The sequence below is a fragment of the Gossypium arboreum genome, chromosome 12, assembly GCF_025698485.1.
Source record: "Gossypium arboreum isolate Shixiya-1 chromosome 12, ASM2569848v2, whole genome shotgun sequence".
Taxonomy (NCBI): domain Eukaryota; kingdom Viridiplantae; phylum Streptophyta; class Magnoliopsida; order Malvales; family Malvaceae; genus Gossypium; species Gossypium arboreum.
Window position 1 is genome coordinate 18,720,242 of NC_069081.1, and position 24,971 is coordinate 18,745,212.

Below are 24,971 nucleotides of genomic sequence, written 5' to 3' on the forward strand. Positions count from 1 at the left end.
ATTCACTCGTGGCATATCAGGAGTTTGAGAACGATTAACCGAGGGTGGAGGTTGTTGTACAGTCGGATTGGTTCTAATGTATTGGGTGAACCATTCATTCATCATCTGATTGAAGGCTTGCTTAGCCTCACTATCACGACTACTCATAGCCGGTCATGAATCATCTTGCACAGTCGGTGTATTGCTCTCAACATCGTTAGCTACAACTTTATTGGGATCCATTTGCTATATAAAAGCACATTTCAAAGTCAGGAGTCATCAAGCTATCACAGATTCAGATATATGGCATGTATTGCTAGACTCATATACACTATGGTAGTCCTAGAACCGACTAAACCATAGCTCTGATACCAATAAAATGTAACACTCCTAACTCATAATCGACATTGGATTAGGGATACGAGGCATTACTAGACAGACAGAACATTTCGAACCAATTCAGAATCACAGATACTATTTAACATCATTTCATAAACAATCATCTCTAATTATGGTCTATGAGACCTAAAATATACATTTAAAGAAAGATCAGAACTAAACCGAAATTATTCAGAATTTTTAGAACATAACCAATTCTTTCAAACTGTTAAAGTCACACGCCCGTGTGACAAGGCCGTGTAGTACACACAAGCACTAGACATGCCCATGTGAAATAGCCGTGCAAAAAATAGGTCCTATACTGATTTTTTCACACGACCAATAGGCACACCCGTGTACTATGGCTGTGTGATACTTAGCTAGCTACTAACTTTAGCCCACGGCCATATGACACGCTCGTGTGTCAAGACCGTGTGATTCTTAGAAGAATACTGCTTTTCTTACACGGCCACAAGGCACACCCGTGTACCCTGACCATGTGGCACCAAGCAGGCTTGGTTAAAGCCAATTTGCCACCCCTTTTTGGGTCCAATCCTACAAGCAATAATATACAACATTCATGCCAAAATTTCCAACCAAATCCATGCTTAAGAATGACCAAAACACATTAGAACTTAGCACATTACAAACATACACCGAAACTATACACAACTCATCATTGTTAGCCAACTCCCATGGCATAATATATACATCAAAACTTATATACATAGACCTTCTAGCCTATACATGCCATACTTTAAAATATGTACACTTTCAAAAGTACCAAAATAAGATCGATAGTGTGGTGATGATCCTCGACTATCCCTAAGCCTTCAATTGCTACGATAATTGTAAAACAAACAGTAAACACAGAGTCAACTACAAAGAGCTTAGTAAGCCAAATACAATTGGTCTAACTACTAAAGCATATAAGTACAATTCAACCATAAAGATTCATAATCATTTGATAGAATAATTCATAAACTTAACCATGCTCCTTTGTTTACATATATGCCATGCTTTATTTCCACACATATTTCACAAAGACAGAGTTTTTCATATTTAGAAATTTAGTATGATACAAACGTACCTGCATAGGTTATACATTTCATATACTCAATCTCAGATTTCGTATGCTATCATCAGACGGGTCAAAAACGATACAGATGCTCATAAACAAGCACAATGCCGACGTTTTGGACGTGGTCTTACATGTAATTCAATATCGATTCCTCTGTCCCAGACAGGGTCTTACACGAAATCAGATACGATGCCGATGTCCCAGACATGGTCTTATATGTAAATCTCAATTGAGGCTTATGTCCCAGACACGGTTTTGCACGATGTCTCAGACAGATGTCAACTTTTCTTAGAAACATACAGAGCTTTCAGATACTGACATATTATCATACTTTACTCCAAATATATTTATCCGGCACTCAAGACCATCTAATATAGATTACAATTTATATGTGCAGAATTTATTTCAATTAACATGTAATTGTAATTTGATTTACCTAGGACAGATTTCGGATAAAACGAGTCGTCTATTCAACTATTTTGGACTTCCCCCGATCTAAGTCCGATTTTCTTTTTTCTTGATCTAATACAATACAAATTCAACCATACACGGGCTAGCCAAATTTTCATGGCTTCTATATAAGCCCCTAAAACATGTTCAATTCACAATTTAGTCCTTCAAAACCTTATTTTTTAAATTTAACCCAAATAGCTCAATTTCATCAAAAGCTCAAAGACAAAACTTATGAACCATCTACCAAGCCTTCATAATTCATTCAAAAACATCACAACACTCATGATATCAACAATGGAATTTCATGAAATCTTTCACAGAAACAAAAATTCAGACATGGGCTTTGAAGAACATGAAGCAACGATCACAAAAACGTAGAAATTATCAAAAACGGACGAAAATTCATACCTTAATCAAGGATTAAGATAGCCGAATATCAAAACCCAAATTTGATTCTTTTTCTTGCTTCAATCGGCCAAGATAAAGGTAAAAATGAATACCATTTTATGTTAATAATTATTTAACATATGTTTAATTTACAATTGACCAAAATACCCTTTAGTTATAATTTATTAAAGCTTACCTAACATGTCCATAATTGTCCATCATTAACATAAATGGTAAATTTGACATGCAAGGACCCATATTTTAAAAGCCAAGCCAAATAGGCGTTTTAACATTTAGCACTCAACTTTTACACTTTACGCGATTTAATCCTTTTTCATAATTAAGCACAAAAACAGACAAATTTAATCACACAAATTTCGCAGATGTAAATTCACATATCACAGATAAAAAAAATAATATTAATATATATATATTTTAGACTCATATTTGTGGTCCCGAAACCATTATTTCGACTAGGGTCAAAACCGGACTGTTACAGTCGGGTAATTCTTTTCATGCTGCTTTAATTGTCTCGAGGCATAAGCTATGACTTTGTCTTATTGCATCAAAATACATCCTAATCCATTCAACAATGCATCACTATAGATTATGAATTCTTTACCCGACTCTGGTTGAACTAACACTGGAGCTTCAGTCAATAAGGCTTTTAGCTGATCAAAGCTTTTTTGGCACTTACCTGACACTCGAACATAACATCTTTCTGAAGTAGTCTCATTATCAGGGTTGCAATCATAGAGAAACCTTTTATGAATCATCGACGATAACCAACGAGTCCCAAAAAGCTTCGAACTTGAGATACATTTCTTAGAGGCTTTGAATCTATTATTCCTGAAATCTTACTTGGATCCACTCAAATGCCCGATGCTGACACAGTATGTCCCAGAAGGTCGACTTCTCACAACTAGAACTCACATTTTCTGAACTTTGCATACAACTACTTATTATGCAGAATCTGTAACACTATTCTCAGGTGTTCGGCATGCTCGGATTCATCACGGGAATAAATTGAGATGTCATTTATGAACACAACCAAAAATTGATCCAAATACGGTCTGAAGATCCGATTCATTAGATCCATAAAAATAGAAGGTGCATTCGTTAATCCGAAAGGCATAACTAGAAACTCATAATGTTAATACCTAGTTCGGAAAGTAATTTTCAGCACATCGGAGTCTTTAATTCGCAGCTGATAGTAACCTAACCTCAAATCTATCTTTGAGAACACTATAGCCCCTTTCAACTGATCAAACAAATCTTCAATTCGTGGCAAAGGATATTTATTTTTGATGGTCAATTTATTGAGTTGTCGATAGTGGATGCACATTCTCATAGTTCTGTCTTTCTTTTTTACAAACAAAATCGGTGCACCCCATAGAGAAAAACTCAGTCGTGCAAAACCTCTATTTGTCAACTCTTGTAACTGAGCTTTCAATTCTTTTAATTTGGTCAGTGCCATTGTAGCGCCCCCACGCCCGAGACCGTCGCCGGAGTCGAGTATGAGGTGTTACTAAGCTTAATTTAACATATTTAGAACTTTGGATTATTTATTTCTACATTCACAGCTTTTAAGCTACTTGAATCACAGTCACAAGAAAAATCATATCTCGAGTTACGAAACTCAAAATCAAGATCTGTAAATTTTCCACAAATCTAGACTCATATACCTATCTACTAATTTTTTTTTAGAATTTTTGGTTGGGCCAATTAGTACAGTTTATTAGTTAAAGTTACCCCTGTTTCAGGACTTGACTGGTCTGAGCTCTGTTTACTACGAACCATATTTCTCTCTGTAAAAAATTCATATGACTATGAGGTTTATTTATCCTCAAACTAGACTCAATAAGGATTCTGAGAATATAAAATAAACCACCTAATTATATCTTTACAATTTATGGTGAATTTCTAAAGTTGGAACAGGGGATTCAGAAACTGCTATGACCCTGTTTCACTAAAATTCAAATATCTTGTAACATATAATTCCTTTACCTGTTTCATTTTTTCATATGAAACTAGACATAATAAGCTTCAATTTGATATGTAGTCCATCACCAATTTCAATTTCTATGATTTTAGTAAATTTTAAACTCGCGTCGAGTGTTGCTGCAAGATTACATTTATGGCAAATTTCATCCATTTTATGAGTTTTTATGCACTAAGCATCTTAATAATTTTCCTTAACATCAAATATAATCTAAACTAACTATTTTCATAATTTATCATTATCAAGCATTTCCTCAACCATTCCATCACCATACCATAAGATCATTTACACAAAAAGGTATATTGCTATACATGCCATACTTAAATTTTACAAGCCATTACCAAAAGTCTTAGGATAGTGTGGTGAGCCTTGACCTATCCCGACTCTCGAGCTGGCTTGTCCAAAACTACAATGAGTAAGAAGGAGGAGTAAGCATAAATGCTTAGTAAGTTCATATGCAAATAATAAGTAACATAACAAACAGTCATACCAATCAACATTAGCATGCATCACTAAAACACATATCACATTTTTAATCATTTTTCATCATCTTATTACCTTATCGTGGTTGTATCAATACTCAACCCGAGGGTTAAATACATACCTGTCCAAAATATCCATTTCATATCACTTACTAATACGTCTCTTTACATCTCGAATATTCCTCCATTTGAGTAGAACTTTACCCGTTGAACACATCGGAATATAATTCGGATACATGGATAACTTGCACATAAGTGCCATATATGCAATCAAGCAATCATGTAACCCACCCATAAGCGAACTCGGACTCAACTCAACGAGCTCGGGCGTTCGCATCCATAAGTGAACTCAGACTCAACTCAACGAGTTCGGATGCCTAGTTACATCTCATGAACTCGGACTCAACTCAACGAGTTCGGACATTCGCATCCATAAGTGAACTCGGACTCAACTCAACGAGTTCGGATGCTCAACCATCCTAGTGACATGTCACTTGTATCCTAATCTATTCCTAAGGTTCAAACGGGCTTTTCCTCGAACACTTATCCTTGCCGTCTTCCGTAGAATGTCAAATCAATACTCGGTAACAATTATATTTAACAAGTAGCTCACATAATTTACATATTATTTGAAATTAACCACAAAGCATACATTTCATAATAAAATTGCATAACATATAATTAACATCAATAACTTAAAATAACCATTATGCTACATTATTTACACATGAACTTACCTTGGTACCAAAATACAAAGATTTTGCAATTTAGTCCACAATCTTTTCTTTTCCTCGATTGAGGTCGATTCCACGTCTTTTTGATTATGGAGCTTGGAAGCTTGAAACAAACCCTAGCTATGGAGAACCCTTGAAATTTCGGCCTAATGAGGAAGATGGACAAAATTGGCTTTTAATTTTGTTTTTAATTCATTTTAATAACTAAATGACCAAAATACCCTTACTACTAAACTTTTCAAAAATTCCTTCCATGTCCTAATTTTGTCCATGAACTTAAAATTGGTCAAATTGCTATTTAAGACCTCCTCATTAATATTCCAAAACAATTTCATACTAAAAACTTCTAGAATGCAAGTTTTGCAACTTATTCGATTTAGTCCTTACTTTCAATTTAAGCACTTTAGGCATAGAATTTCATCACGAAATTTTCACACAATCATGCAATCATATCATAAACCTCAAAATAATTATAAAATAATTATTTCTATCTCGGATTTATGGTCACGAAACCACTATTCCGATTAGGCCCTAGTTTGGGATATTACAGCCATTCTGTATGGAGCAATCAAAATTGAAGTTGTCCTAGGTGCTAATTTAATACCAAACTCTACCTTACGGATTGGCGGCAAACTCGGTGACTCTTCAGGAAACACATCCGGATATTTGCATACAATTGGTACTGATTCAATAATCTTTTCAGTCACTTTAGAATCAAGTACATAGGCAAAGCAAGCTTCGCAACCCTTTTTCACATATTTCTGAGCTAACATCGAAGAAATCACTACCGGTAGTCCATTCAGATCATTAGACTCAATCTAAATTATCTCATCATTCTGGCATCGCAAATCAATAGTCTTCTATCTGTAGTTCACAATAGCATCATGCAACATTAGCCAATCTATGCTTAGAATTATATCAAATTCATCAAATGGCAACAACATCAAATTGGTTGGGAAACATGAATCTCAAATCATTAACGGACAATTCTTACATACTCTATCAACCAAAACACACGGTCTGTGACAGCCCAAAATTGACCCTAGTCGGAAAGTGGTTTCGGGACCACAAAACCGAGTCATAAAAATAATTAATTGTTATATTCTATGCTTATTGTGTGTGTACATGCACATGTGGAAGTTTCATTCTCTAATTTTACCAATTGTATGAGAAATTATTAAATAGGGATCAATGTGAGACATGGTGAAATATGATAGGCTAATTTTAAATGGCTTATTAGTGCATGTTAACACAAAGGTGGACTTGCATGTCAAATTGCCCAATTTATTAATGGTGGCGGCCAAGATAGGATATTGATGGGCAATATATATGTTTAATTAGATTTTTGTAATAAGGAATGGGTCATTGGAGATAAAATAATGTTAGTAAAGAAAGAAAAGAAAAGAAAAAAAAGAATGCTCATCCTTTCCCCATTGCCGTGAATTGAGCAAAGAAAACCAAAAAAAAAAGTTGAAATTTGAAGAGGAGAAACTAAGGTATTTCGCCATGGCTATCCTAGTCTAAGGTATGCATGGTGATTTTTCTTTTAATTGACTATGAGACTAAATGGATAAGTACATAGCTTAGTTGACCTATGGTTTAATTTCATGAGTCCATAGCTCAATATCCATTCGCAAGTGCTAAATTAGTGTCTTTTTGATAAGTTTCTTTGGGATGTTAATTACTTGTTAAGTAGCTTAATTGATGCTTGGATGAGTAGGATTCATGGTCGTAAGAGTGTATATACATTTTAGAAAGAAAAAATGTTGTTGTTAGTTGAGTTGCATTTGATATTCATTCGGTCAAATGGGAGAAGAATAAGATGAATTTAAATGTTGTGGTTTATTATTTAGTTGGTTAAATGATGTGGTCATTGCGAATGCAATGGTGTTAAAGGAAATAGGGTCAAATGTTGGTTTGATGAACTAATTGCTAGTGGGCAATGTGTTGTATTGAGAATGTTTGAGTAAATTCAAAGATGTTTATATGATGAATTCGGTTGTAGATGTACATGCCTAAATAAAATGCTCACTAATGATTTTGAAATTAAGTTTTATTATGTTGTGAAAGGAGGGCAAAAGAGCTATAGACTATTGCCGGATGTATGATGGGTTAGTAGAGTCTCTAAATTGATATGTGGTAAATGTAAGTGTTAAACGAAATGGAAATGGTGTTATATTGGAACATGCACATTCGCCACATGATTGAATGCATAGATGGGTGATTTCGTGTATTCGCCATAAGTGAGCATATTGGTGGCTTAATCTTGACTTAGAAAAATCGGCTAAAGGAAAATATGGGCTAAAATGTGGAATTTGATTCATGATTGCATACATATATGACTCTAATGCCTAATATATAAGGGCTAAGTACCTTGAATTTCCCTTTGATATTCAAAATGATTGAATCAATTTATTTGTTAATATTAAGCTCAAGAGCAAAGGGAACTAGATCCGATAAAGGAAAGGAAAAGTAATTGAATAGCCGTTGAAGAAGTTCGACAACATCCGAGGTAAGTCATTAAGCGCATATATTTGATATTGCTTAAATGATTGGAAAATCTATGCAATTGTGTTTAATGGAATGCTATATATATATGTATAAATGAAATTGTATGTGTATGGAATGAGGATAATTGTTGAATGTAAAAGAAATAGTGGAATGTGTAGAAAGTTTGCTTTCGGCACTATGTGTGAGGGCAATACGGTGTATGGTGTCGAGATTGGCACTAAGTGTGCGTGCTGGAAATATATGGCACTAAGTGTGCGTGTTGGAAATATTTGGCACTAAGTGTGCAAGCTGGAAAAAAATACTGACCTTGGGTGTGCGAGCTCGGAGGGTATGGCACCGTGTGTGCGAGCTTAAATTACGTGGCACTAAGTGTGCGAAATCGAGTAGTAAGCACTGTGTGTGCGAACTCTATATAAGTGGAGGTGTGTCTCCATTGAATTGAGTATGGACAGCGGATCGGGTAAGTACCTCGAGCTCAATGACGAATAGAGAATACGTTCATGCTTGGGGTTGAATTTGGTAAGCCTTAAATCTATGTGATGATTGAAATTGTATGGTTGTGCTGGAAATTGAGTTAATGTGTAAAATGCTTGATTATCTTGTTGTGTAGAATATGAAATGTGGATGTATGAATTGGTATGAGATTGGACTGAAAGGTCCGAGGTATTATGGTATAGATTCGATATGGACGAGTACCTAGCCTCATTTGTTGTACATGTAGTAGTAACTTTATCAGTGGATTGATGAATGCTTATGACTTACTGAGTTGTAAACTCACTCGGTGTTTTTCTTGTCACCCATTTTAGGTCTCTTGGACTCGTATTGTTTGCGTTTCGAACCGTCGTTGAAGTCATCACACCGCTGAAATCTTGTGGTATTGTTTTTTGTTGTTAAAGAACATTTGGCATGTATAGGCTATTATATTTTGTCGAATTGTGGGTTGTAAACTTTAAGCCATGTGAAAATGGCCTATGTGGTCGTCGAGTGGGATGCTAGAACCTATAGCCACGAGTCTTAGAAACTCAAATTTTGTTAAGGTGGCCATAAATTGTGTCATGTATGATGGATGATTAAGGCCAAGGAAAAATTCATGAAATTGGCATAGTCTACTGCAGTAACTGTTGCGGATAGCAGCAGTGAGATGAGATTGAAAAATCACTAAAAATAGTAGAAGTAGAATTAAATAGTGAGTAAATTATGGAACTGATCCTTGATGAATCTATTTTTATATGGACGAAACGAAACGACCATATGAGCAGTATACTGGGAAATATTAAAGTTCTCGTGAGACAGGGCCAGAACGATTTCTGGGTCCCCTGTCGCGACTTTTAAAATTTACCATAAATTATCCAGAAAGAATTAGGAGTCATACCTTATATGTACAGATTCCATTTTGAGTCTAGTTTCATTAGAAACAAACAGCACCAGTATTAAAGCCCTGTACAGAAAGATATTCAAGTTGTAACGCGCGGAGGTCAGAGCAGTCGATCCCTGTAACATGGGTGACTTTAACTAATAAACTGTACCAATTGGCCCAACCAAAATTCTAAAAATAAATCCATGGATGGGTATATGAGTCTAAATTCAGGAAAAATTTACGAAACCAGTTTCTGAGTTTTGGAACTCGAGATATGATTTTTAAGGCGACGGTGATGCAGTTTTCCAGCCTGTCCGAAATGCCAAATTGGTCGGTACTTTAAGAGGATTTGTCTCGTTAACCCTCGTGTCCGACAATCGGCGTCGGTCACGAAGTTAGGGTGTTACAATTTTATTGGTATCAGAGCTATGGTTTAGTCGGTTCTAGGACTACCATAGCGTGTGAGTCTAGCTATACATGCCAAATTGATAGTGCTTAATAATGTGATGACTTGACGGTTGAAATTTTTGTTTTGATTAGCGATGGAACCCGGGGTAGAGACCCTTGGCGGATGACGTTGAAAGTGTAGCGGCTGCTCTGCGCAAGGGACACCGCCTGTTGAGCCTCGGTCATCCGCGAATAATCAAAATGAAGGGCGAAACAAGCCTTCTTCACTATGATGAATGAGTGGGTCGCATAATATGCCCGAACCAACCCGGCTGTCCAACCATTCCGAATTTAAACACTCCACCCCAAGAGCCCGCAATGCCTCCGATTCATCGATCCTGTGAGGCTGAGTAAACCACCGTGGACTTGATTAGGAAGCGTGGGGGAGTTCAAGGCCATAGTTACCGATGATGCCGAAAAGGCCGAGTTCGCTCGATAACACCATTAGAGTATTAGATGAATGTCATGCACACCCGATTTAATGTCTTAAGTGTGCTATATCCTTGTTGCGAGACTCGACTTACTATTGGTGGAGGACTTTAATTTCCATAGTCCCAAATGAACGAGTTACTTGGGATTTCTTCCAATCCAATTTCAAAGAAATACATTAGTCAACGGTTCATCGATCGAAGCGTAAGGAATTCTTGGAACTCAAGCAAGGCGGATGATCAGATCGAATACGAACATGAGTTCGTAAGACTTAGTCGGTATGCTCAGGAGTGTGTGGCTGATGAGGTTGCGATGTGCAAAAGATTTGAAGAAGGATTGAATGAAGAGTTAAAGTTACTAGTGGGAATTTTGGAGATAAATGAGTTCGTGACGCTAGTCGAACGAGCCTGCAAGGCGGAAGAATTTGGGAAGGAGAAGAAGAAGGCTAAATTTGAAGCAAGAGATTACCGTAAAAGATCGACGAGTAAAGCTCCGTTCTCGGCTGTAAAGAGGTTCAGGGAGGACACCGATGAAGTCGAGGACGATGCGGGAATTTCCATTAGAGCCCCACCATTGACGGACTCGAGCTACTTCAGTAGCTAGTGTGGGCAATAATCGTCAAGAGAGACCGAATGCCCCCAATGTGGAAGACGACACCTAGGTGAATGTTGGGGTAAATCTGTTAATAGGGCTGTTATGGATGCGGTTCAAGGACCACTTCATTAGAGATTGCACGGAGCTAGATGAGAGGAATAAGACGAAGGTGCAAGACCTAGTGGAACGACGGTGGAGGTAGGCCCCGAGAATCTCCGGAGGTAGGGGTGGTAATCGAGAGGAGCCTCTAATACGGCTGTCCGATCCGAGACCCGTACTCTGCTAGAGCATATGCCATCCGCGCACGAGAGGAGGCATCCTCCCCGACGTTATCACCGGTACTTTTACTCTCTTTGATACTATTGTGATTGCATTGATTGACCCCGCTCTACTCACTCATATGTATGTGAAACCTTAGCATCCAAGAAGACTCTACCGTTGAGTCTCTGAGTTCGTAATTCGAGTGTCAAACCCTTTGGGTCAATACGTGCTTGTTGATAAAGTGTGCAAGAGATGCCCCTAATAATTCGAGAATCGTTTTTTCCTACCGATCCGATGCTTCTACCATTTCATGAATTCGATGTTATTCTTGGTATGGATTGGTGACCGTGCATGATGCGTTGGTGGATCGCAAAAGGAAAACCATTGATTTGAGGAGTGCAAATAATGAGGTAGTCCGAGTCGAGTCTCTCGATTTAAAAGGAGTGCCAAACAATAATATCTTCTATGACCGTCAAGATTTGTGAAAAGGGTGTGAAACATACCTTGCGTATGTGTTTGGGAGTAAAGAGACGGAAGGAAACTCGAATCGGTACCAAGTGGTTTGTGAGTATTCGATGTTTTTCCGAGGAGTTACCGGATTGCCACCGGTTCGAGAAGTGGAATTCGACATCGGTTGTACCGGTACTACGCCGATTTCAATAGCCCCGTATCGTATGGCATTAACGTAATTAAAGGAATTGAAGGTTCAATTGCAAGAATTGACGGATAGAGGTTTCGCTCGACCGAGTTTTTCTCCATGGGGCGACTGTATTGTTTGTGAAGAAGAAGGACGGAACCATGAGGTTGTGCATCGACTATCGTCAACTCAATAAAGTGACGATAAAGAATAAATATCCATTGCCACGAATTGACGATTTGTTTGATCAATTAAAGGGAGCCTCGGTGTTTTCAAAGATAGATTTGAGATCGGGGTACTATCAGTTGAGGGTCCAAGAATCGGACATACCCAAAACCGCTTTTAGAACGAGGTACGGTCACTACGAATTCTTGGTGATGCCGTTTGGGCTCACTAATGCCCCTGCGGTGTTTATGGATTTAATGAATAGAATTTTCAGGCCATACTTGGATCGGTTCGTAGTTGTATTTATCGATGACATTTTGGTCTATTCGAAGATGAAACCGAACATCTTTGAACACCGAGGCTAGTGTTGCAAATCTTACGAGATAAGCGATTATACGCAAAGTTCAAGAATGTGAATTTTGGTTGAAAGAGGTTAGCTTTTGGGGCACGTGGTGCCCGTGACGGTGTCGGTGGACTGAACAAAATTTGACCATAGTCAATTGGAAACCTCCAAGGAATGTTCGAGGTTCGGAGCTTTTGGGGCTTGCGGTTATTACCGACGATTTGTAAAGGCTTCTCAACGATAGCCACGCCGATGACGGGTTACTCCAAAAGGACGTTAAGTTCGAATGGACGGAGAAATGCCAAAAAGTTTCGATCAATGAAAACTTATTTGATGAAGCCCCAATTCTAGTGCAACCCGAGTCCCGCAAGGAGTTTGTCATCTATAGCGACGCCTCTCTACTTGGGTTAGGTTGCGTATTAATGCAAGAAGGTCGAGTTGTGGCCTATGCGCGTCGAGGCAATTAAAGCCACATGAGAAAAATTACCCGACTCATGATCTCGAATTGGCCGCCATCGTATTCGCCTTTAAAGATTTGGCGACACTACTTATTTGGTGAAAGGTGCCATGTATACTCGGATCACAAAAGTCTCAAATATTTGATGACCCAAAGAGACTTAAATCTGCGACAAAGACGTTGGCTTGAGTGTTAAAGGATTATGAGTGATCATTGACTATCACCCGGAAAGGCGAATGTGGTTGCGGATGCCTTGAGTCGAAATCCTTGCTTGCTTTACTGAGCGATGAATGTACACTTGTCTATTCTACCCGACAATGTGTTAGTAGCCGAATTAAAGGCCAAACCATTGTTGGCTCATCAAATTCGGAAGCTCGTAAAGTTGATGAGGAGTTGCTTGCAAAACGGGGTGAGTGTGTTCGAACAAGGAATCGAGTTTCAAATTGATGATGACGATTGTTTGAGGTTGAAGTCGTCTGTGTGTTCCAAAGAATTGAACTTATTTCGATAATTCTAAATGAAGCCCATTGTAGTCGAATGTCAATCCACCCGGGTAGTACTAAAATTTACAATGACCAAACGCCAATTTTGGTGGCCGGTATGAAACGAGACATTTCGAATTTGTTTCAAGGTGTCGATATGTCAACAAGTGAAAGCGAACATCAAGTGCCATCGGGATTACTTCACCGATCATGATACCCGAATGGAAATGGGATCGAGTCACAATGGACTTTGTATCCGGACCGCCATTGTCGTGAGTAAGAAGGATGCGATTTGGGTCGTTGTCGATAGACTAACTAAGTCGGCTCACTTTATCCCCGACGCACGGATTTTTCAATGGACAAATTAGCGGAATTGTACGTTTCTCGATTGTGAGATTACACGGGTGCCTATTTCTATCGTGTCGGATAGAGACCCAAGATTTACGTCGCGATTTTGGAAGAAATTGCAAGATGCTTTGGGTACCAAGTCGCATTTTAGCACCGCTTTTCATCCCCAAACCGATGGTCAATTCGAACGGATAATTCAAATACTCGAGGATATGTTGAGATGTTACATCCTTGAGTTTAGTGGTTCATGGAACGGTATTTACCTTTGATTGAATTCGCCACAACAATAGCTTTCAATCAAGTATTAAGATGGCGCCTTACGAGGCTTTATACGATCGTAAATGCCGTACCCCATTATTCGGACTGAACTTAGTGAAGGTAAATTCTTGAGGTTGATTTGGTTAAGGATGCCGAGCAAAAGTTCGAGTAATTCGTGAAAGTTTGAAAGTCGCCGGATCGCCAAAAGTCGATGCGATTTGAAAAGAAAAGATGTTGAATATCGGGTTGGAGACAAGGTCTTTCTCAAAGTTTCACCACGGAAGAAGGTGCTTAGATTTGGCCGTAAGGGCAAATTGAGTCCGAGGTTCATCGGTCCATACTGAAGTATCTGAACGAGTTGGGCGATGAGCGTATCGATTAATATTACCCCGAGCTCGAAAAGATTCACAACGTTTTCCATGTTTCGATGCTTGACGATATAGGTCCGACCGACACACGTAATTACTCCATCGAGGTCGAGGTTCAGCCTAATTTGAGCTATGAAGAAGAGCCGTTCGCATTCGATGCGTGAAGTAAAGAGCTACTGAAACAAGAAAATTCCATTGGTAAAGGTGTTGTGGCATAAACACGAATTGAAGAAGCCACTTGGGAACTCGAGGACTCTATGAAAGAGCGATACCGAGCCTATTTACCGGTAAGATTTTCGGGGACGAAAATTCCTTAAGTGGGGGAGAGTTGTGACAGCCCAAAATTGACCCTAGTCGGAAAGCGGTTTCGGGACCACAAAACCGAGTCATAAAAATAATTAATTGTTATATTCTATGCTTATTGTGTGTGTACATGCACATGTGGAAGTTTCATTCTCTAATTTTACCAATTGTATGAGAAATTATTAAATAGGGATCAATGTGAGACATGGTGAAATATGATAGGCTAATTTTAAATGGCTTATTAGTGCATGTTAACACAAAGGTGGACTTGCATGTCAAATTGCCCAATTTATTAATGGTGGCCGGCCAAGATAGGATATTGATGGGCAATATATATGTTTAATTAGATTTTTGTAATAAGGAATGGGTCATTGGAGATAAAATAATGTTAGTAAAGAAAGAAAAAGAAAAGAAAAAAAAAAGAATGCTCATCCTTTCCCCATTGCCGTGAATTGAGCAAAGAAAACCAAAAAAAAAAAAAAGTTGAAATATGAAGAGGAGAAACTAAGGTATTTCGGCCATGGCTATCCTAGTCTAAGGTATGCATGGTGATTTTTCTTTTTAATTGACTATGAGACTAAATGGATAAGTACATAGCTTAGTTGACCTATGGTTTAATTTCATGAGTCCATAGCTCAATATCCATTCGGCAAGTGCTAAATTAGTGTCTTTTTGTTAAGTTTCTTTGGGATGTTAATTACTTGTTAAGTAGCTTAATTGATGCTTGGATGAGTAGGATTCATGGTCGTAAGAGTGTATATACATTTTAGAAAGAAAAAAATGTTGTTGTTAGTTGAGTTGCATTTGATATTCATTCGGTCAAATGGGAGAAGAATAAGATGAATTTAAATGTTGTGGTTTATTATTTAGTTGGTTAATGATGTGGTCATTGCGAATGCAATGGTGTTAAAGGAAATAGGGTCAAATGTTGGTTTGATGAACTAATTGCTAGTGGGCAATGTGTTGTATTGAGAATGTTTGAGTAAATTCAAAGATGTTTATATGATGAATTCGGTTGTAGATGTACATGCCTAAATAAAATGCTCACTAATGATTTTGAAATTAAGTTTTATTATGTTGTGAAAGGAGTGGGCAAAAGAGCTATAGACTATTGCCGGATGTATGATGGGTTAGTAGAGTCTCTAAATTGATATGTGGTAAATGTAAGTGTTAAACGAAATGGAAATGGTGTTATATTGGAACATGCACATTCGGCCACATGATTGAATGCATAGATGGGTGATTTCGTGTATTCGGCCATAAGTGAGCATATTGGTGGCTTAATCTTGACTTAGAAAAATCGGCTAAAGGAAAATATGGGCTAAAATGTGGAATTTGATTCATGATTGCATACATATATGACTCTAATGCCTAATATATAAGGGCTAAGTACCTTGAATTTCCCCTTTGATATTCAAAATGATTGAATCAATTTATTTGTTAATATTAAGCTCAAGAGCAAAGGGGAACTAGATCCGATAAAGGAAAGGAAAAAGTAATTGAATAGCCGTTGAAGACGTTCGACAACATCCGAGGTAAGTCATTAAGCGCATATATTTGATATTGCTTAAATGATTGGAAAATCTATGCAATTGTGTTTAATGGAATGCTATATATATATGTATAAATGAAATTGTATGTGTATGGAATGAGGATAATTGTTGAATGTAAAAGAAATAGTGGAATGTGTAGAAAGTTTGCTTTCGGCACTATGTGTCTTGGGCAACACGGGTGTATGGTGTCGAGATTGGCACTAAGTGTGCGTGCTGGAAATATATGGCACTAAGTGTGCGTGTTGGAAATATTTGGCACTAAGTGTGCAAGCTGGAAAAAAATACTGACCTTGGGTGTGCGAGCTCGGAGGGTATGGCAATCGTGTGTGCGTAGCTTAAATTACGTGGCACTAAGTGTGCGAAATCGAGTAGTAAGCATGTGTGTGCGAACTCTATATAAATGGAGGTGTGTCTCCATTGAATTGAGTATGGACAGCGGATCGGGTAAGTACCTCGAGCTCAATGACGAATAGAGAATACGTTCATGCTTGGGGTTGAATTTGGTAAGCCTTAAATCTATGTGATGATTGAAATTGTATGGTTGTGCTGGAAATTGAGTTAATGTGTAAAATGCTTCGATTATCTTGTTGTGTAGAATATGAAATGTGGATGTATGAATTGGTATGAGATTGGACTGAAAGGTCCGAGGTATTATGGTATAGATTCGATATGGACGAGTACCTAGCCTCATTTGTTGTACATGTAGTAGTAACTTTATCGGTGGATTGATGAATGCTTATGACTTACTGAGTTGTAAACTCACTCGTGTTTTTCTTGTCACCCATTTTAGGTCTCTTGGACTCGTATTGTTTGCGTGCTCGGAACCGTCGTTGAAGTCATCACACCGCTGAAATCTTGTGGTATTGTTTTTTGTTGTTAAAGAACATTTGGCATGTATAGGCTATTATATTTTGTCGAATTGTGGGTTGTAAACTTTAAGCCATGTGAAAATGGCCTATGTGGTCGCCGAGTGGGATGCTAGAACCTATAGCCACGAGTCTTAGAAACTCAAATTTTGTTAAGGTGGCCATAAATTGTGTCATGTATGATGGATGATTAAGGCCAAGGAAAATTCATGAAATTGGCATAGTCTACTGCAGTAACTGTTGCGGACAGCAGCAGTGAGATGAGATTGAAAAATCACTAAAAATAGTAGAAGTAGAATTAAATAGTGAGTAAATTATGGAACTGATCCTTGATGAATCTATTTTTATATGGAGGAAACGAAACGACCATATGAGCAGTATACTGGGAAATATTAAAGTTCTCGTGAGACAGGGCCAGAACGATTTCTGGGTCCCTGTCGCAACTTTGAAAATTTACCATAAATTATCCAGAAAGAATTAGGAGTCATGCCTTATATGTACAGATTCCATTTTGAGTCTAGTTTCATTAGAAACAAACGGCACCAGTATTAAAGCCCTGTACAGAAAGATATTCAAGTTGTAACGCGCGGAGGTCAGAGCAGTCGATCCCTGTAACATGGGTGACTTTAACTAATAAACTGTACCAATTGGCCCAACCAAAATTATAAAAATAAATCCATGGATGGGTATATGAGTCTAAATTCAGGAAAATTTACGAAACCAGTTTCGAGTTTTGGAACTCGAGATATGATTTTAAGGCGACGGTGATGCAGTTTTCCAGCGTGTCCAGAAATGCCAAATTGGTCGGTACTTTAAGAGGATTTGTCTGTTAACCCTCGTGTCCGACAATCGCGTCGGTCACGAGTTAGGGTGTTACAATTTTATTGGTATCAGAGCTATGGTTTAGTCGGTTCTAGGACTACCATAGCGCGTGTGAGTCTAGCTATACATGCCAAATTGATAGTGCTTAATAATGTGATGACTTGACGGTTGAAATTTTTGTTTTGATTAGCGATGGAACCCGGTAGAGAGACCCTTGGCGGATGACGTTGAAAGTGTAGCGGCTGCTCTGCGCAAGGGACACCGCTGTTGAGCCTCGGTCATCCGCGAATAATCAAAATGAAGGGGCGAAACAAGCCTTCTTCACTATGATGAATGAGTGGGTCGCGAATATGCCCGAACCAACCCGGCTGTCCAACCATTCCGAATTTAAACACTCCACCCCAAGAGCCCGCAATGCCTCCGATTCATCGATCTGTGAGGTCGAGTAAACCACCGTGGACTTGATTAGGAAGCGTGTAATGAGGAGTTCAAGGCCATAGTTACCGATGATGCCGAAAAGGCCGAGTTCGCTCGATAACACCATTAGAGTATTAGATGAATCGTCATGCACACCGACGAATGTCTTAAGTGTGCTATATCCTTGTTCGAGACTCACTTACTATTGGTGGAGGACTTTAATTTCCATAGTCCCAAATGAACGAGTTACTTGGGATTTCTTCCAATCCAATTTCAAAGAAATACATTAGTCAACGGTTCATCGATCGAAGCGTAAGGAATTCTTGGAACTCAAGCAAGGCCGGATGATCAGATCGAATACTGAACATGAGTTCGTAAGACTTAGTCGGTATGCTCGAGTGTGTGGCTGATGAGGTTGCGATGTGCAAAAGATTTGAAGAAGGATTGAATGAAGAGTTAAAGTTACTAGTGGGAATTTTGGAGATAAATGAGTTCGTGACGCTAGTCGAACGAGCTGCAAAGCGGAAGAATTTGGGAAGGAGAAGAAGAAGGCTAAATTTGAAGCAAGAGATTACCGTAAAAGATCGACGAGTAAAGCTCCGCTTCTCGGCTGTAAAGAGGTTCGTGGAGGACACCATGAAGTCGAGGACGATGCATGGAATTTCCATTAGAGCCCGACCATTGACGGACTCCGAGCTACTTCAAGAGCTAGTGTGGGCAATAATCGTCAAGAGAGACCAGAATGCCCCAATGTGGAAGACGACACCTAGGTGAATGTTGGGGTAAATCATTAATAGGGCTGTTATGGATGCGGTTCAAGGACCACTTCATTAGAGATTGCACCTGAGCTAGATGAGAGGAATAAGACGCAAGGTGCAAGACCTAGTGGAACGACGGTGGAGGTAGGCCCCGAGAATCTCCGGAGGTAGGGGTGGTAATCGAGAGGAGCCTCTAATACGGCTGTCCGATCCGAGACCCGTACTCTGCTAGAGCATATGCCATCCGCGCCGAGAGGAGGCATCCTCCCCGACGTTATCACCGGTACTTTTACTCTCTTTGATACTATTGTGATTGCATTGATTGACCCCGCCTACTCACTCATATGTATGTGAAACCTTAGCATCCAAAGAAGACTCTCACCGCTGAGTCTCTTGAGTTCGTAATTCGAGTGTCAAACCCTTTGGGTCAATACGTGCTTGTTGATAAAGTGTGCAAGAGATGCCCCTAATAATTCGAGAATCGCTTTCCTACCGATCCGATGCTTCTACCATTTCATGAATTCGATGTTATTCTTGGTATGGATTGGTGACCGTGCATGATGCACGGTGGTGGATGCAAAAGGAAAACCATTGATTTGAGGAGTGCAAATAATGAGGTAGTCCGAGTCGAGTCTCTTGATTTAAAAGGAGTGCCAAGAATAATATCTTCTATGACCGTCAAGATTTGTGAAAAGGTGTGAAACATACCTTGCGTATGTGTTTGGGAGTAAAGAGACGGAAAGGAAACTCGAATCGGTACCGTGGTTTGTGAGTATTCAGATGTTTTTCCCGAGGAGTTACCGGATTAATATCAGTAACTCATCTAAACAAACTATGACTCAACTTATGTCACCTTGATTAACATTGACTAGCTCAAATGAGTCATTTACAATCTATTCATTGCTGTAATGCGTATAATTATCGTAATATATGAATTTATAGTTACTTCATATTTACACTTATATTCACAATTCACATATCTCGATTAAAACATCAAAACAATCTGAATTATTCAAATTATGACTAACTCTATATACTACTTGCTAATTTATAGATTTTTTAGCCATAGTACAGTTTCATAAGCATTGCAGTTCAGATATGATTACAATAATCTTGTATTCTAGTAACCTAATTCTCAATTAAAGATATCATTATAGACTTATTAGATCATTAAGTTAAAGTACCAATTAGTCAATCAGAAACTTTAAATAATTCTACTGGTAATTCAATATTTAATTATTGCATTTTAAGCATTTAAATTATACCTATCACAATTTCAATTTACTATATTTAATTAAATTCCTATCCTCAATTAATTTATAGAATCCATTTAATTAGCACAAACTTATAATGTTATACATATTCATTAATTCAACTAATATATTCTAGTATACAAAATTCTATTCTCGAATTTACTTACATTTCTATGAAACTTATACGATTTATAGCTTGTAATTAATATAAACACTAAAATTCTTAAATATATCACTAATCAATAAATCTGTCAAATTCTTATCAGATTTCACATAATCATTTTAACCATATCATACATTTACAATTTTCTATCACGTAATCATCTAATTCTTCATAATTAAAATTCCAATTCTCATAAGTCAACTCTTATGACTTCGTTTCAAACTCAAATTGTATTACTTACAAATTCATAAATGTTATCATATCTATGAACTTTCAAAACTCAATTCAACATTAAGGCATATAGATAACATTTAATCATACTAATCAACTCAATTATACATACATTCTAATGAATCTAGTCATACTCGTAAATACATTCATTCAATCAGTTTCCATCAATTATTACATACGTGTTTACAATCAACTTAATCTTCCATGTATAATTTATCATCACTAATGACCTTAAAATTACTCGACTTAGAATATATGCATACAATGCATATCAAATCATTACATAATACTATACAACATACAATCAACACAACACATTCAAACTACATCAATCAATAATAATCAACTTACATCATGATATCTCTACATCATACTGATACCAATGACATTCACAAATGATCATGAACTTTGTAATGTGATTACAATTCATTTTTGGTAACTTATCGTGAAACTATCGACCTAATTCATCATTGAAACTTAATTATCACAAAACTTACCAATAGCATATTGAACATGCAAGATAGTAATCGATCAATCTAATAATATATTATCAATGATTAGTAATACATTCATAATCAACTCTACTCAAATGATATGCATTAATATTATATGAACGGATAAAACTAAATGTTTATGCATTAATCATCTTATTTCAACTTGTAATTATGGACAATAATTCATTGCAATACTATCAGTTTAATAATCATATCAGATATTCAGAAATCTACAATCTATATTCATGAATACGAATAAACTAGACCATTCATTCAAATTTACAAACTAGTTTTACAATTGATTAGACATTACCTTATAGAAATTCAATATATTATTCGATAATGACTAAACTTCATATGGTAATTTCATACTATCATCATTGCATGTCAATACATTTCATTAGCAACCAATACTTCTATTCTAGATTACTGTAATTCTTATTCTTACTTTATGAGCTCTAAGATCATGATACCTAGTGTACAATCGTAATCATACAATAACGAAAAATTCTTATATTGCTTGACTTGATATTCGAATGCAATCCATACATAATTCAATTGTCAATTGCATTATGATTAAGTCATGCATCAATTCAATTAACTAGTGCAAATGTTAACTGACTATCTAATCATTAACTTGACAATTATCGAGTATTCTTCGATATCAACTAATTGTCTATCTCATACGAATTCAGCAATCTTAAGTTATATCAATTAAATATAAGTATAAATAATTCATATTATGTAAATACTATATTAGTTGAAATAAGTTTATATTGCATTACAATTAAGGTCTATAATTATGTAAATAATGTAATTGAAGAATGGTGAAATGATAATGGAATAAATTATATTGCATACGAATTGGATGGATGATAGAAATCACAATTCATTGAATCAAGATGAACAATGACTGATTAGTCAAGATATGATAATACATTATGTGATACATTGACTGGAATCATAGATTGGCTATAATTAATTATTTATATTTATTAATGAGATTATTAAAGTTATTGAGACTTGATCATAGGATTAAATTGAGTATTACAAAAGTGAATGATCAATATTTGTTAATTAATAGAATTTGATGGCAATGTATATGAAAGAATTCAAATGATTCTAATGTGTGGATTTAGCTGCAATAATTATACAATGGAATGATTAATAATAGCATTTGTTCATTGAATTCAAATATTGATAATTGTAGAATATTTAAAGTATTAGTATGAATTAGATAGTTTTAAGACTTATTGTAGACACTTAAGTGATATGTTCATAATGCTATAATTAAATGGCAAAGCTAAATCGATTATTGATAGAATTTGAGTTTAATATTTGATATTAATTATGGTTGCGAAATGAGAAATGAAAAAGTGAATTTGAATTGAGAGCTATGATATTGGCAATGAGAAGATGAATAAGTTGTGATGATGTTAGTAAATATGGGTATTGATGCATGTAACTAAGTGATGAGCGATTATTCGTTGAACTATTGAGCTATAATGATATATACTTGTATTGGAATCTATAATTATGTGATTGAATCAATTAATGTTTCATGTAAATTGATAAGTAATGTTGAAAGTCTTGAGTAGTATATATTGAATGTTGAATTGATGGAATGAGTAAGATGTAATATGCATATGCTAGAGAATAGCATAGTGTTATTGATTATATTGAATTATATGAAATGAGGAAATTGATTGAATTTACATCATGTGTGACATATATGATTGATGCAATTATATGGTAAGTGCTGAACTTGTTGAATATATGATCATAATCGATTATAATGTAGTTGTATAAATGTGAATTAAAGTGCATGATAGGATTAAGTTGAATATGTTAATAAATTCTTGAATATTCTGAATGAATGATGTGTACTGATGTGTATTGGCTAATGAAAGCACAGTAATGATTATGTAAGTGTAATGAAGTAGGAATGACTTAAGTTGAAATTAATTGTAATTGATTAGCTAATTGCAAATGTGTAAATGATTGGAATATGAGAAGTATATATTGTAGATATTAAATTGGAGTTATGATGTAGAATGTATATGATATGCTATTAGTGGAATATGGCATATGAGTATGATATGAAAAGTGCTGCGTACAGCTTGTGTTCGGATTCACTGATTGTATGATGGACATAGTAGGAATATTGGATCACGTATAGTCACTTAGTGTTGATCAGATTTATGTGAATGCATTGAATGCTTGGAAATGATGATATAGTTGAAGCTAAGATGAGAAGTAATAGTTGAATGTGGAGTTATGAAGTATGCAACATGTTGATGCATGGTGAAGTCTGAAATGAACAATCGTTATGATGATATTGGAAATGACTGAAAATGGCTAGTTTGAAATGGATTGTTAAGCGAAGGATATGTGATCGTATGGCAGCTGTCATGGTAATGTGTGACATGAGATAAATTGTCAATGAACTTGAGTCAATGGTAACTATCTATGATACTTGATTGTTCTGATGATCTAATGCATACGTCGATAATCATTGATCATAATAGTGGAATGTAATGCTGATGTGATATATTATTTGAAATTATGTTGAGATGTATCCTGTAATGATAGTAGCATGATTACTTGGATGGTCAGAAGTTTGTCGAATGAGATATATTGATGGATGAGAAGGATGAACATTGGCTAAATAAGTATGTATGGCATGTAATATAACTTGCAATCGGATGTAACATGACTGATGATGATTGTAAAAATGTGAGATAATGGATTGTTGTGAATTTTGAGGATCGATGTGCTAGTTATCGATGCCGAATGGCGAAGTATTAGTCGATAAAGGGTATGATGTTATGTGCTAGTCAGATCGATAATGGATAGTAATTATGAATTGAGTAACTTTAGGTAATGTTAAGATTATGCATAGTGTGATTGATCATCACATCAATGTGAATTGAAATATAAGTTGAATGGTCCATAATTTGATGAAGGATGATATGACTGTTAAATGATAATGATGATGGAGCAAAGAGTTGACACTATGAGGATGATGTGGAAAGTAAATTTAGAATGAATATTTGGAAGTCAGATAGAATAGTATGTGAATATGGGACGATCATATGTCCTCCATTATTGATAAATCGACTGCAGCGTGAGACTATGTATGAGAGATTAATCTGATATTGTGAAGCTATAGAGTTCAGCTAAGTCATAGTTAAGTGTCCGATCAGCATAGTTCAGTATTGGATCATATGGGAACTTATGTTATGATAGGCACTCTATGTTGCAGATGCTTGAAATAGTGCTATACTAAATCAGCATTGAGAATGTTCAGATGATTGAGATATGATGATCAGTATTCATATGATGCCGAAATTGGTGGATTTAAGCAAGGAATATGACCGTTACCGGTTCGACAGTAGTGGCAAAGCAAGTGAGGTGCAATGTTGAAATGATGTTAGATCGGATTGATAGCTGTAGATCAGGTTGAGATATGGATAGGAAGTGAATTGTGTGCTAATGCGAATTTTGATGTGAAGATGAGAATAGAGATTGAAGTAAGAATGTAGCTCGAGATACGGTATATTTGAATGATGTATGATGAAGATATGATGGAGCGCAACATGAGCCAAGTTGACTATCGTAAATCATTCGGACATAGATGTCGAGAGAAGTGCCAAGACGGCTGCATTTGGAATATCGGCAGATAGGTATAGATCGAATCAAATTCGTGATCCATTAGAATCGATTGATGTTAGCATCAAGATGAATAGGTTTAAGATGTTTCAGTAGGAAGGACGTGAGTTGCGATGATAACTCATGTAAGAGTCGAATCGAGAGTAAGGCGATGATCACTTCGATAGAATCAATTGATAAGATTGTCGGAGATGACGTTAGATTGGAGCTCCGGAAGGTACCTCATCTATATGAATGGTTGAGCAACTAGAATTGAACTTGTGGAATCGAGTTATGATAGTGCATT